The sequence below is a fragment of the Abramis brama genome (assembly GCF_963993115.1).
Source record: "Abramis brama genome assembly, chromosome: 1".
NCBI classification, from domain to species: domain Eukaryota; kingdom Metazoa; phylum Chordata; class Actinopteri; order Cypriniformes; family Leuciscidae; genus Abramis; species Abramis brama.
In genome coordinates this window covers 1,761,657-1,775,274 of record NC_139963.1, presented here as the reverse complement: position 1 = coordinate 1,775,274, position 13,618 = coordinate 1,761,657, and the positions used below count along the sequence as shown (strand labels likewise).

Genomic DNA, 13,618 nt, shown 5'->3' with positions numbered 1-13,618 from the left:
TTGCCAAATGGGATTGTGGGAAGTAAACTGTGAGTGGGACAGGGATGTACTTGTGATACTAAAGCTTAAAGGTTTGGTCTATATTAACAATAATATTTTATTGGTCAAAAACAGCAAAAACCAAACGTGTTAACAGGATAACATCCATGTACCTTGTTAAAGTCAATCTGAAACCAAAATGTACCCTTTCTTAGCTATTCCAAAGTTAAAACTGCTTTTACCATCAATTCCCGGTGGATAAATAAACATGTTATTAACATTAATTAACATTAACTTTAACATGTAACATGACTTTAACAACTGTAACATGACAAACGAAGTGACTTCTGTATAAGACACAAACACAGCAATAATAAAGGGGATTCATTCCTGCATTTAATTTAACAAATTTGACAGTTCAGTATTTGTAAAGCAGATTTCACAACAGTGTTTTTAAAGCAACTTTACAAAGATCAAACCCTCACTGAGCAAAGCCAAATGTGACATCACATAACATTAATGATTATTTTGACTGATTTGTTGGTCAGTTAAAAATAATGATAATAATGACTTCTAATAAATCACTCGGGTGTTTTCCCTCTCATTCTGCAGCATTTGTAAATCAGCACGACCGTCACTATCAGATATGGACAAGCTGCCAGTACAGAACTGAGTATGTGGAGGACAGAGGTCCGTGTACGTTTTGATAGTTTGTTTTTTTGTTTGAAACACAAAACAAAATAACGAGAAACCACCTGTTTTTCGTTTGTCGTTTCAAACCAAAAACAAAGAAACGGTAAAAAAACAGCCGTTATCCCGTTTTTGGTTCTGAATCCAAAAACGAAAAATGACAAAACCAAAATCAAATAACGGTCCGATTTTGGTTTTTGGAAATTCCTTTTTCCGTTTTTCCTTTTGAAGATCTACATTGAAATATAGACAGGTTGGCCACGTGACCCGGAAGTAATAGTAAATATGGCCTATCAAAATAAAAGCCAAGCTTTTAGAACGGTCATAAAATGCAGCGCTAACGTTATACCAGAGTAACGTTAGAAGAAGAAAAATAAATTAATAAATAGCCTTATATAAACCTGGACCGGAATAAATATGTTAGCAACAGTAGTTTATTACAGCTATTTAATATCGTGCATATCCAGACATCACAGTCATGTTTAATGAGCGCATTGTTTGGCTCAATACACTTGGTAATATAGGTTAACCTAAGAACTTATTGTGTGTGCAGAGTTGTTACTGTTAGCGCTATATTATATAATTAAATTTATATTTAATGTGGTTTCCACCGTAATGGATAACTGTTCCCCCTTTCTACCAGCAGGTGGCAGTATTTAAATGACTGACTGTATGGTGTCTTTGGTAACTGATTTAAATCAAGATTACTGATACAGATGTATATTGTTGTTAATTTTATTTTGTTTTTAATTTTTTTTGCCTAGTTATCATCATCATCATTCACCCAGCCCAGAGTTAAACCTGCTTCTGTTTTAACCTGATTATAACACTGCTATCAGCTTCTTAGCAGCTCAGACAACAAACTCACATCAGACATGTCCTAATCCTAATGTAGGCCATCTGGCCAAAAGAAGGATTTACCAGTGTGCTATATACTGTGTGAATATTTCTTCTCTATACACATTCCAGTTTGTATAACATACAAAACTCTGATTGTGTCATGCAAGTGAAGAGAATCCATAGTCTTGAAACTTTATATAGCACATACATGCTTTCAAGGGCATTGCATGTACAATCAATGGCTGCAGAACATTTGTTAAGCCCTAAGATAAGAACATTTTACAAGGTCCTCAAAAGAAAACCCAAAAACATAATTACATTACTAAAACAGGCTGTCAACGCTGATTACATCAGCAATAACTGCAAGAAAACGTTTCCAGTAACTTTTGAACAGTCCTGCTTATTGACTTGGACGAATCTTTGCCCATTCCTCTGTAAAGAACAGCTTCAACTCTTGGATGTTGGTGGGTTTCCTCACATGAGCTGCTTGCTTCCTCATCCTTCCACAACATTTCAATCATTTTAAGGTCATAACTTTTGACTCTGCCTTTCCAAAACATTCACTTTATTCTTCTTTAAGGTAGGTGGGTATATTTTGTCACAATATAATATCTATAATAGTATAAAGTATAAATTGAGTTTATAACTCCCTTCTGGTACATAGCAGACATTATTGGGCTAATATTGAAGCAATTATAAAAATAGTAAACAGAAATAAACTATGATCAGTGGAGCAGTGCTGAGGATGAACTATAGTTTAAGAGTCTGATAGCTTGGGGGGAAAAGTTGCTCTGCAGTCTGGTGGTGCGGCAGCAGAAACTTCTATACTCTTCCCAGAAGGCAGCAGGATGAACAGGCTGTGGCTGGGTGGGTTCTGTCCTTTAGTATCTTTTTGGCTCTGCGTTGGCACCTCACCTCACTGACATCACTGATGCTCTGATGGGTGCAGCACTGTCTTTATATTTCAATGTTAACATAAAAATGTTTTAGAATGGCATAAAATTAAGAAATGAAAATGTGTCTGTACACCTAGCCTGTGTGTCTTAATCAGCATGGCATTCAACTTTTGTTTGCTTTCAGTCCCTTTGACTGCAGCTCAATATATCATTTGTTGCAATGTATATCTGTGTATATATATCTGTTGACTGTGCAATGACAGATATCACAATAGATGATGGAGAAGTGAACTGTGCATCACTATGCTGACATGAACTTTATCTGAAAAATGTATGTAAAAGTAGAATTCCATAAATTATATTCCATAAATATTATCAAAACTTTAGGTGTTCTCAGTGGTCTTGTATCAAATAATGATGGCAGTTGTTAAGTATAGGCTATTCTGCTTATCATTGCCAATATGCCTAGTAATTGCTGAAAACAACTAGCCTTTAAAATCAATCTGGAATGGAAACAAAAAATTTCAAGGTACACATTTCAAAGAAGGCTAATAATACGTGAATGAATATGAGGTGCTAGAAAAACAAAATTCATCAGGCGGTATCCTGATAGACCCACCATGGACCCAAAACTTTCTGTAGCTTTTTCATAGACAGCTTTTCAAAGCTGCCTTAGTATAATAGCCTACCGCTGTCACGCAAACTCTATGCGCAATCTGTGCTTCGGAGAAGTGCGGTCGCGCCCATGGTCGCACCATCTACTACGCTTAAAAATATAGCCTATTGCGCGTCTATGTCAGCTTAAGCGCGAATGCATGTTTAAAATAGCCTACATAAATGTAAAGAATGATTTTCATGACAACTAAATATTTTTTGCTATGGTATAAATATTAAAGAATGCTCTGTGCAAAACAACACTATTTAATTATTATTTACTGCATATATTTTGTTTTGACAATAGTCGATATCCTACATTATCAGATACGGTCAGGAATTTACGTCAATTTAAAAATATATTTTTAACCCTTGTGTTATATTGCGGGTCAATTGGACCCGTTTAGATTTTCTAGTTGTTGGAAATACTGGTTAAATATGTTTTTTTTCTTGATATTTTGTGACTTTTTCTCATTTATCATCATGAACATGCATGCAAAGTTTCAACATGCTGGTGTTTTTTGACATATACAAACAAAATGACTGTTCCTTTCGTGATGTTCGCGGGTCAATTTGACCCGCATATTTTAACGCTCTAAGGCAACTGTACGAACCCAAAATAATAACATTTCTAGGTTATATTTGGTTATTTTATTTTTTACTACCTTATGAAGCTAAAAAAAAGGTTTTCCACACTTATTTCAATACAGAAAAATATTTTGTCTGCCACAGATGGTAAAAATGACCTATCATTTATTTTTTCAAGCTACCTGAAATAATATTAAACCTTTTTTTTCTTGATATTTTGTGACTTTTTCTCATTTATTATCATGAACATGCAAGTTTCAACATGCTGGTGTTTTTTTTTTTTTGACAAATACAAACAAAATTACTATTACGTTTATGATGTCCATCATAGGCAGCTATTCAAAAGCAACTGTACAGACACAAAATAAAAACATTTATTTGTATGTTAGGGCATCAACTCCAGTTCTAAAGTGTAAGTATATCTAAAAGTGCTCTAACCCAAACCAAACACACTTGAAAAAGCTAAATCATGGTGTTCAGAATTAATTGCCAATTTCAAATGAAGATTTTTGATAGAAGACACAGATAGTAAAATAAGCTCTCATTTATATATTCAAGATATCTGAAATATCTTGAGACTTCGACATAGACAGCAGTAAAAATGAGCTCAGATTAATTGATTAATTGTTCAGTTATTATGTTCTAAGCAAAAAAAAAAATGTATATGCAAATATATATAAATATAACGTATATTCAAATTTTAAATAGTTTTTAAAAATGGTTAAAAACATTTTCGTTAAATCATATAGGCCTATAGATATATATTTTTTGGAATATTTGACAAATGCTGATATTAAAAGTTTACAGTTTGAACCTGAATCTTTGTTGTTTTTCATAGTGTGATTTTTGAGGAATTGTATGAATCCAATGCGGGTCAATTTGACCGGGACCATAAGGGGAGTGCACAGAATTCCAACATAACACGAGGGTTAATACGGAAGCGTATTGCTGAGGAAAAATAATCTACTCTGTTTTTCTGAATTAATGACTTATTTATCTCAGAATTACGAGATAATTTTTCATGAATAAAAAGTTTTTGCTCTGTTTTTCTGAATTAATGACTTATTTATCTCAGAATTACGAGATAATTTTTCATGAATAAAAAGTTTTTGCTCTGTTTTTCTGAATTAATGACTTATTTATCTCAGAATTACGAGATAATTTTTCATGAATAAAAAGTTTTTGCTCTGTTTTTCTGAATTAATGACTTAATTATCTCAAAATTATGAGATAATTAAGTCATTAATTCAGAAAAACAGAAAATATTTTTTACGAAAAATTATCTCATAATTTTGAGATAATTAAGTCATTAATTCAGAAAAACAGAGCAAAAACTTTTTATTTATGAAAAATTATCTCGTAATTCTGAGATAAATAAGTCATTAATTCAGAAAAACAGAGTAGATTATTTTTCCTCAAGTGAATGCAATACTACGGAAGCGTATTGCATTCACTTGAGGAAAAGAAATCTCTGATTATGTAATTCATATGAAATGTGCATTTCTCTCATTTAAATTTTGAATTTCAAGTCAATAAACCCTTTTCAACATATAAGCAAATTCACAAAGACCAATAAATTCTATCAAAAACCATCCAGCAATGGAGATGACTTTAAGTTGATTAGGCATTATCAAATTAAGTTATTTTAAAGTATGCTGAATACAAATAAACTGGTTAAAAGGTGTGACGGCCCCGAGAGCTCTTGGTGTTGGGCCTCTGTACTGTGTGCTGTGTTTCTCACTGCAGGCAATTAAGGAGATTGGGAGCACCTGGCTAGTAGCCCAACCTATTTAGGCCTGCCCGCCCAGACACTAGTGTCGGTGCTTGCGCCTGCCACACTATTCTTTTGTTTTGTGTTGTTTTAAATAAATTTATGTTAATCTTTGAAAACCTGAGTTGCATCCTCCTTCTTTGTTGCGGCCTGAGAGCCGGAGTTGTAACAAATTGGGGGCTCGTCTGTTTTTTTTAATTATTCTTGTAGGTTTAATTTTAATAACCTTATTTAGTAAGTTTGTTGCATTCTAGAATTTTTATTTTTTTTGGAGGATGAGCTTGAGCAGGTTTTGGGTCACATTTAAAACAAGTGGTAACACTTTACAATAAGGTTCATTAGTTACCATTAGTTAACTACATTAGTTAACATTAATTAATAATGAACTGCACTTATACAGCATTTATTCATCTTTGTTAATGCTAATTTCAACATTTACTAATACTTTGTTAAAATCTTGCTAACATTAGTTAATGCACTGTGAACTAACATGAACAAACAATGAGCATGCTTTATTTCTATTAACTAACATTAACAAATATTAATAAATACTGTAACAAATGTATTGCTCATTGTTAGTTCATGTTAGTTAATACATTAATTAATGTTTAATAAATTAACCTTATTATAAAGTGTTACCAAACAAGTTTTTTTGCGATTGTGGTTAAGAAGCTGGTTTTATAACCATTTCTGCGGAAAAGGGATGAGTGTGAAACCAAAAAGTCCTTATGTTAAGTTGGGTTAGGTCATGAAAACCAAAAATATAGATAACAGCAAATAATCAACGTGGCTGTTCAGCATGACTTGCTTGAATTGTGTAAACTAACTTTTTTGTACCCCACAGTGGCATTGATGACCAAACTGTCCGATGTGTAGAAGAGCTGCCAACTATAACGGAAGCACTGCGGGACCTGGGGCAATATGCGCGAGCAAATAGGGTCAGCACGGTGGCTCTGACTGCTGACCAGCTGGCAACAGTCAGGTCAACGTTTCAATGCCTTATATGCAGAGGTTAGTCAGTTTTAAATTTTCTACAAACAAGTCATATTCTGCAGTAAAATCAAGTCATAGCATTACCATATTGAAAGTCGCCTGTCACATTAAAGGGACATTATAAACGGACACTGCACTGCCAAACTTTGTTCAAAGATTTATTTTAGATTCTACTACAGAACCCAGGGTTTCAGAAGAAAACAAATATGTACTGCTTAATTACAAGGTTTAATGTTTAATGTAATCCTGCAGCCATAAAACAATGGCATATTGGATTTTAATATTTGTATCAATATAAGTGTGATGTAGCTTCAGTGAAGATGTAACCAGCAGATAAAAAATATGGATGTTACTGTCATACAGTATAGAACAAGAGGCTTATGACACCAGAGATATATAGGGGATACAAGGGAATGTTTAGACAGATATCATTACTATGACTACAATTTTTATTAAAATTTTATTATTGCAGTCAATGGGAATACATAACTATTAATACACTGTAACACTAACAAGTGAAATGAGACAGATGAAAATACAGTTGAAATATGTGTTGAAAAATATTCTGAATCTTGCAGATGTGATGGAAAACCCAGTTGTGGCACCGTGCTGCCGCAGCCTCGTTGGGTGCCGGGTGTGCGTTGAGCAGTGGGCAACTACCTCGCCGCACTGCCCAAAATGCAGGGACGAGATGTTCCAGGAAAAAAAAATTAAATTACAGGGATGGGGGAGATCGTGAATGTTTTTAAGGACACTATAATTTAGGGGATTGTTTTAGTTTTTATTTTAAGTTTAGGTTTTAAGTTAAGTTGAATGGTTAAGTTTGGTTATGTTCATCTGTTATGTTATTTTATGCAATTATTAAATTGTTCCATTTTTTTCTATTTTATAACTCCTTTTGTTGTAATCATTTTGTTATTTTATGCAAATAATAAATTAATATAAACATTTTAATAAAATATGTTCACTTGCATGACATAGGCTACTGCTTGTTGTCTATTATGCACACTAGAACCACACACCCCACTGGACTGAAGGCCTATATGTGAGACATGTTTTTACATTTTTGAGTGTTACAGTCAACTCCTAAAACTGTTCACGCAGTATAATAGCACACATGTAAATCAGACATGAGGAGAAAGAGCTCATTTTGGTAAGTAGGCTAATGCCTTAAGCAGCAGTGCTAAGAAACGTGATTTGTGAAAGCACAGTTGTAATGAAAATAATGGAAAGTGTTTTAATTACAGAACACAGTAGCTCGCACACAGCAGACACAGTGCGACACCTACTGGTGTCTGTAATCGTTTTGAACTGCCCGTGATTTTAAACTTCGTTGGATTATTAAGGTTACATGGAGGACTGAGAACCTTCACATATGTCGTTTTTGATTGTATTATAAACAAACTACTATCACTATTAGTTACCTAACTAGCCTGTTCAATACATTTATTAACACTGTATAACGTGAGCGAGGTAACAGCGTGTCCTTGGGCTTTTTGAAAATAGATATGATGCGTTTAGGATAAAATTATATTTGAGGACCAGCAAGTTTTACGAGGGTGTCAATCAAATGGCAAAGACGAGATAGGGACTGATATTTTGATGGCGGAATCCCAATCTCCCTCTTTATTAACGTTTTTAGGCCTACGCATGACGTCACGTGGGAATTCATGTTGACAAGTATTCATTCAATCGCTGTCAGTTCGCTGTCCATTACGGTGGAAACCACATTAAATATAAATTTAATTATATAATATAGCGCTAACAGTAACAACTCTGCACACACAATAAGTTCTTAGGTTAACCTATATTACCAACTGTATTGAGCCAAACAATGCGCTCATTAAACATGACTGTGATGTCTGGATATGCACGATATTAAATAGCTATAATAAACTACTGTTGCTAACATATTTATTCCGGTCCAGGTTTATATAAGGCTATTTATTAATTTATTTTTCTTCTTCTAACGTTACTCTGGTATAACGTTAGCGCTGCATTTTATGACCGTTCTAAAAGCTTGGCTTTTATTTTGATAGGCCATATTTACTATTACTTCCGGGTCACGTGGCCAACCTGTCTATACATACAACCGGCACATCCGGGAACTTAACTGTCAATTTTGTAACCGCCCCTTTTTAGGGGAAAACAAGCCAGACTTCCCATAGACTTCAATACAAAATAGCGGCACAAAACAACGTCCGTACACAGCCGGCAGACGTGTATAACTTCAGAAATCACTTAGATGAAATATGTCGAGTAATTATATGTCCACCCTGCCTTCCATAGAGCGTGAACGATACATTTATAAACTTAATTTGGGCAACTTAAAAACATATCCCGTTTCATTCTACCAGCGTCAAATTGGTCTAACAACCCCACCCAGTGGTTTACCCGGACATTTACTCGTACCTCATCGAGTCACCAGGTAGCCAGTGAATGATTTTACTACGGTTTTAAGAAGTAAACATCTTTAAATGTATAATATTGTGTCTTTATATTTAGAGTAGCTACTGAGTGCACTTTTCTGTCCAGCTATACAACTAGCCTGATTTAGCTTTCAATAGCATCATCCGTAATTCATGATATTTCCATAACAGCAAGATATTGATGATGATGGCAGGCAGAGATGGGCTTAAATACATGGAAATGTATTTTAAAAAAAAAAAAAAAAAATACAAAATACTGTGTGGAAAAAAATAATTAAATACAAATACATAATAGGGGTAGCCTACTGTGTGAAAAAAAAATGTTTAAATACAAATTACATGTTTGTAAGGGTTAGTACACGTCCTCAATCCGTTACTGTGTATGGCGCTCGCCGGATTGTTTTCCCCTAAAAGTGGGCGTGAACCTTTTCAGAGACGTTCTATGACGCTACGCCGGTTGTATGTATATTTCAATGTAGATCTTCAAAAGGAAAAACGGAAAAAGGAATTTCCAAAAACCAAAATCGGACCGTTATTTGATTTTGGTTTTGTCATTTTTCGTTTTTGGATTCAGAACCAAAAACGGGATAACGGCTGTTTTTTTACCGTTTCTTTGTTTTTGGTTTGAAACGACAAACGAAAAACAGGTGGTTTCTCGTTATTTTGTTTTGTGTTTCAAACAAAAAAACAAACTATCAAAACGTACACGGACCGACAGAGATCTGAGAGTCTGAATGAGACCCTGAAAAAGAGACACACAAGCACTTTATCATGCACTATATCTGAACGAGGGCATATGAAGAAATAAATCAGCTCACAGTTTCATTGACTCTCACCTCTGACTGAGATCCAGCTCTTGGGAGACTCTGCTCTCTCTGGGTGTTTGCAGTAGTAGAAACCCTCATGTGACTTTGAGACAGCAGGGATGATCATCTCTGTAGTTTGATTCTGGATGAGTGATCCATCTTTATAGAAATCAGCATTGAGGTTTGATAGGGTTGTATATTTATATAAACAGCGTAGAGCCAGATTATCTCCTTCAGTCACAGGATGAACAGGACTCTCCAGAATCACACCAACTACAGAAACACAGGAGACATATCAACAACGTGATGAAATAATACAAAACAGAAGAAAAATCTAAATTTAAAAATGTATATGTAGCAGGAAGGGTTATGACCCCTCCTACTTGTTATGGTTTGGCCAATGGCCTGGAATCCGGTGCGTATAAGAGCATGGGTTACCGGTTCCTTAGTGTGCGTCACTATCCGGGGCCGTGACGTCACCCAGGCGCCCTGCTGCTTTTTGCTGGAGTGCTGTGTCAGGTGTTGCTCGTAAAAGATCGCTGAAGCTGCTTATTCACTGTCAGTGCTGTTTGCCAGTCTGTGTGCTTTCTGGAGAGTTCAGTATGGACATTTGAGACGGGTAAGGGAAGCATTTGTATGCGACGGTGTTTTGTAAATTAAGTTTTGCTTTGGCTGAGCGGGTAATCTGACTGATCTGTATGCTTAGTGTACAATCTATCAGCGCTTCATGCCAACGAGCTTGTCGGAGACCTTCGGCTCCATCTACCGCATAGTTCGGGGATAGTAATCCCGGGACAGCATGTTTTGTGAGTATACTGTTCGAGCGTGAAGCCAAGGGAGAGGGAATCGCGGTGTAACACCTTTTTGTTTTGTTTTTAGGCACGCGTTAAGGACAGTAGCGGCGTCCTGCATGAGAATTATCTGCCCGCTGCTTCATCATAAACTGCTGTTTGCTCTGCTCCTCATCGGCTGCTGTTCTGTTTTGAATTCTGTTTTACCTGTTTTTTTGTTTTACCTGTTTTCTGTTTTATCTGTTTTGTGTTCTGTTTTAAGTGAACTTTCAAGTGAACTGTCTTGAGTGAACTGACCCGAGTGAACTGACCCGAGTGAACTGACCCGAGTGTTCTGTCTCGAGTGAACCGTCTCGAGGGAACTGACTCGAGTGAACTGACTCGAGTGAACTGACCCGAGTGTTCTGTTCTGAGTGTTCTGTCTCGAGTGAACCGTCTCGAGGGAACCGACTCGAGTGAACTGACTCGAGTGAACTGACCCGAGTGTTCTGTCTCGAGTGAACCGTCTCGAGGGAACCGACTCGAGTGAACTGACTCGAGTGAACTGACCCGAGTGTTCTGTTCTGAGTGTTCTGTCTCGAGTGAACCGTCTCGAGGGAACCGACTCGAGTGAACTGACTCGAGTGAACTGACTCGAGTGAACTGACTCGAGTGAACTGACCCGAGTGTTCTGTTCCGAGTGTTCTGTCTCGAGGGAACCGACTCGAGTGAACTGACCCGAGTGTTTCGAGTGAACCGTCTCGAGCGAACTGTTCCAGTGCACTGTTTTCTGTGAATTTTGTTTTCAGTGATATGCTTTGAGTTTCTTTTGATTTGCTTTTTCCTGTTTATTTCTTTAATTGATTTATCTTTTTGAATTTGTATATTATTTTGGTTTGATTTATTGTATTAGTGATTTATGGTTATATCATTTTGTTCTTTTTGCATATCACTGTTTGATGTCTTTTTCTTTTGTTTGTTGGCAGGGCCTGGGCACCCGGGGGCAGACGAGTGACCATTTAGGTGGTGACGTCCTCACTGTGTGTCGTGGTCTTCTCTGACATGAGTCGTTGAGTGTGTATTAGTGTGTGTGCACTGTGTATAGAGTAATTTTCATAAGGGTGATATCTCAAGACTGCCTCTGCGGGTAAGCCCAGGTTCCTCTGCTGCCAACGATAGAATTAAACAATTGAGATGAGTGTGATTGCTGGTCAATGCCTCTTTTAACTATGAATGTTGCTTAAATAAAATACTTTTGTACGATTACTTATGTCTCTGACTCAACGGTGATTGGGACCTGTGCGTGCCTTAGCTTAGAGGTTATATTAAATTCTTGGGGTGAAATTCCCCAGGTGGCGTAGTCAGAAATTACAGCAATTTGAGTCAAACCACGCCCGCTCTGCTACACAGGCTAGAACAGTATATCAATTAATGTGAGAACTTTTTTTCTGAATTATGATCTGAGTTTCCAAGCATGTTCATGTTTTCTCATAGCCTGCAGGTAAATGGACAGAGCCCAAAATTGGCCAATCACAGCACATAACATACGAATTCTGTTGGCGTTCAAATACAGTAGTCATCATTAACTAAGCATTATTTATCAATGACTTCATCATGTGTGTGGCCCCTCAACTAAAGTGGTGACTTGGTGCTTTGAAACACTGATGAACAATGTGGCATAACTGTGAAATGACATGAATATGAACATGAAAGTTCAAGCCTTTGCAAACAATGTACTGTGGACACAAATGGACTTTGATCTTAACTTGCAACGTGATCTCATGAGAATATGTGTGTATAAAGTGTAGTTCTTTTATACACACAGAAAGGTATAATACTGACAGTGGACAGCACAAAAACGTAATTTATTTACTTATAAACAACTTATACAAACAACGACGTAGAAATTTGGGCGTATTCCTATTTAACTTATGCATATTCAAATCGTGGCATTAATGTTTGGACTCATAATACACTAAAACACAACATAAATTCACAAAAGAAATCAATTTTATTAGCTTAATGTGATCCAAATCTTTTGAATCCATACGTTGTTTGCAAGAAACAGATCCAAATGCAGCCCTTTATCCAGTGATCTTCATCTCCATTTCTCTCAGAGACCAACGTCAAATCCCGCGCTCGTGGTGAATTCAAATTCAAAAATTGCGCCCGAAGCGTTACGACATGTTTTACGGCAGTGATATCAAACGCTCATTGGCTCTCGCATGCTTCGTCACAGATTACGACATGCCGTTTTTAAGTTGTGTACTACATTTGAAATGGAGAAGCGCGCGCGCCTTCACAGAGCGAACAGCAAACCGAACCGGATTAACATTTTCATGGATTAATAACTTAAATTCTGCTCTGTAACGTTACCTCATACAAAACTATTATATAACATTACTACCAGAGAGGACTGCGACACATCGTCATGTGAACGACTTTTGGTACCGGTTTTGACATTTTCTCAATAAATACATGATTGTGATTGTCTGTCTGTTGTTTTAATTTATAATTGTAGTTACGTAGTTTTAAGAAATGGTTAGGTTTAGGTTTAGGGGTAGGATTAGTTGCTCAAACTATCTTTTAATGCTACATTGTTAATAAAACTGCCATTTCCCTACACATATCTGTCCATTACGTTTTATCCTTTTAATATTGTCTATAAAATGGGTATGTTTAGGTGTGGAGTTAGGGTTAAGGGATCTTACATTTATAATCTATTAAATGGTAAAAGGGAAATTATACAGATATCTTTATGATATGAAATATTCGTAAATAGTTTAACGTACGTTTTTTAGCTGTAAAATCGTAATAATGTTATGCAACTTTACTGCTTTATTCTGAAACCAAACGGTATAAACCAGTTAAATCAACAGCTGGAAAGAGCTGAGAAGGAATTCAGTACATACACCATGAACTTTATTTTAAGTGCCTGTATATCTGAAAACTCTTTACAAAACCATAAAGCTGTTTTACAATTTCATGATATGGAGGAGTCACACCAGTAGCTTTATACATTAAAAGGTGTCCTTTACCCAAAAAGAGATCAAGCTGTTTGTGAAACATTGTTTTTTAAACAGCTTTATGGTTTTAACTGGTTTATACCGTTTAAGAATAAAGCAGTAAAGTTAAGATCAAAGTCCATTTGTGTCCACAGTACATTGTTTGCAAAGGCTTGAACTTTCATGTTCATATTCAT

The 13,618-nt window shown here is 36.0% G+C and overlaps 1 protein-coding gene and 1 long non-coding RNA gene across 2 annotated transcripts in view; one reads left to right on the top strand and one right to left on the bottom strand.

Moving 5' to 3' along the window:
* Positions 1–13,618, bottom strand: part of LOC311098232 (uncharacterized protein) — a 179,338-nt gene that overhangs the window by 51,655 nt on the left and 114,065 nt on the right. The window lies entirely within an intron of this gene.
* Positions 9,571–11,817, top strand: LOC311091441. The gene is made up of 3 exons (XR_014608094.1): positions 9,571–10,265; positions 10,353–10,452; positions 10,526–11,817. It is a non-coding gene; the product is annotated as an uncharacterized lncRNA (long non-coding RNA).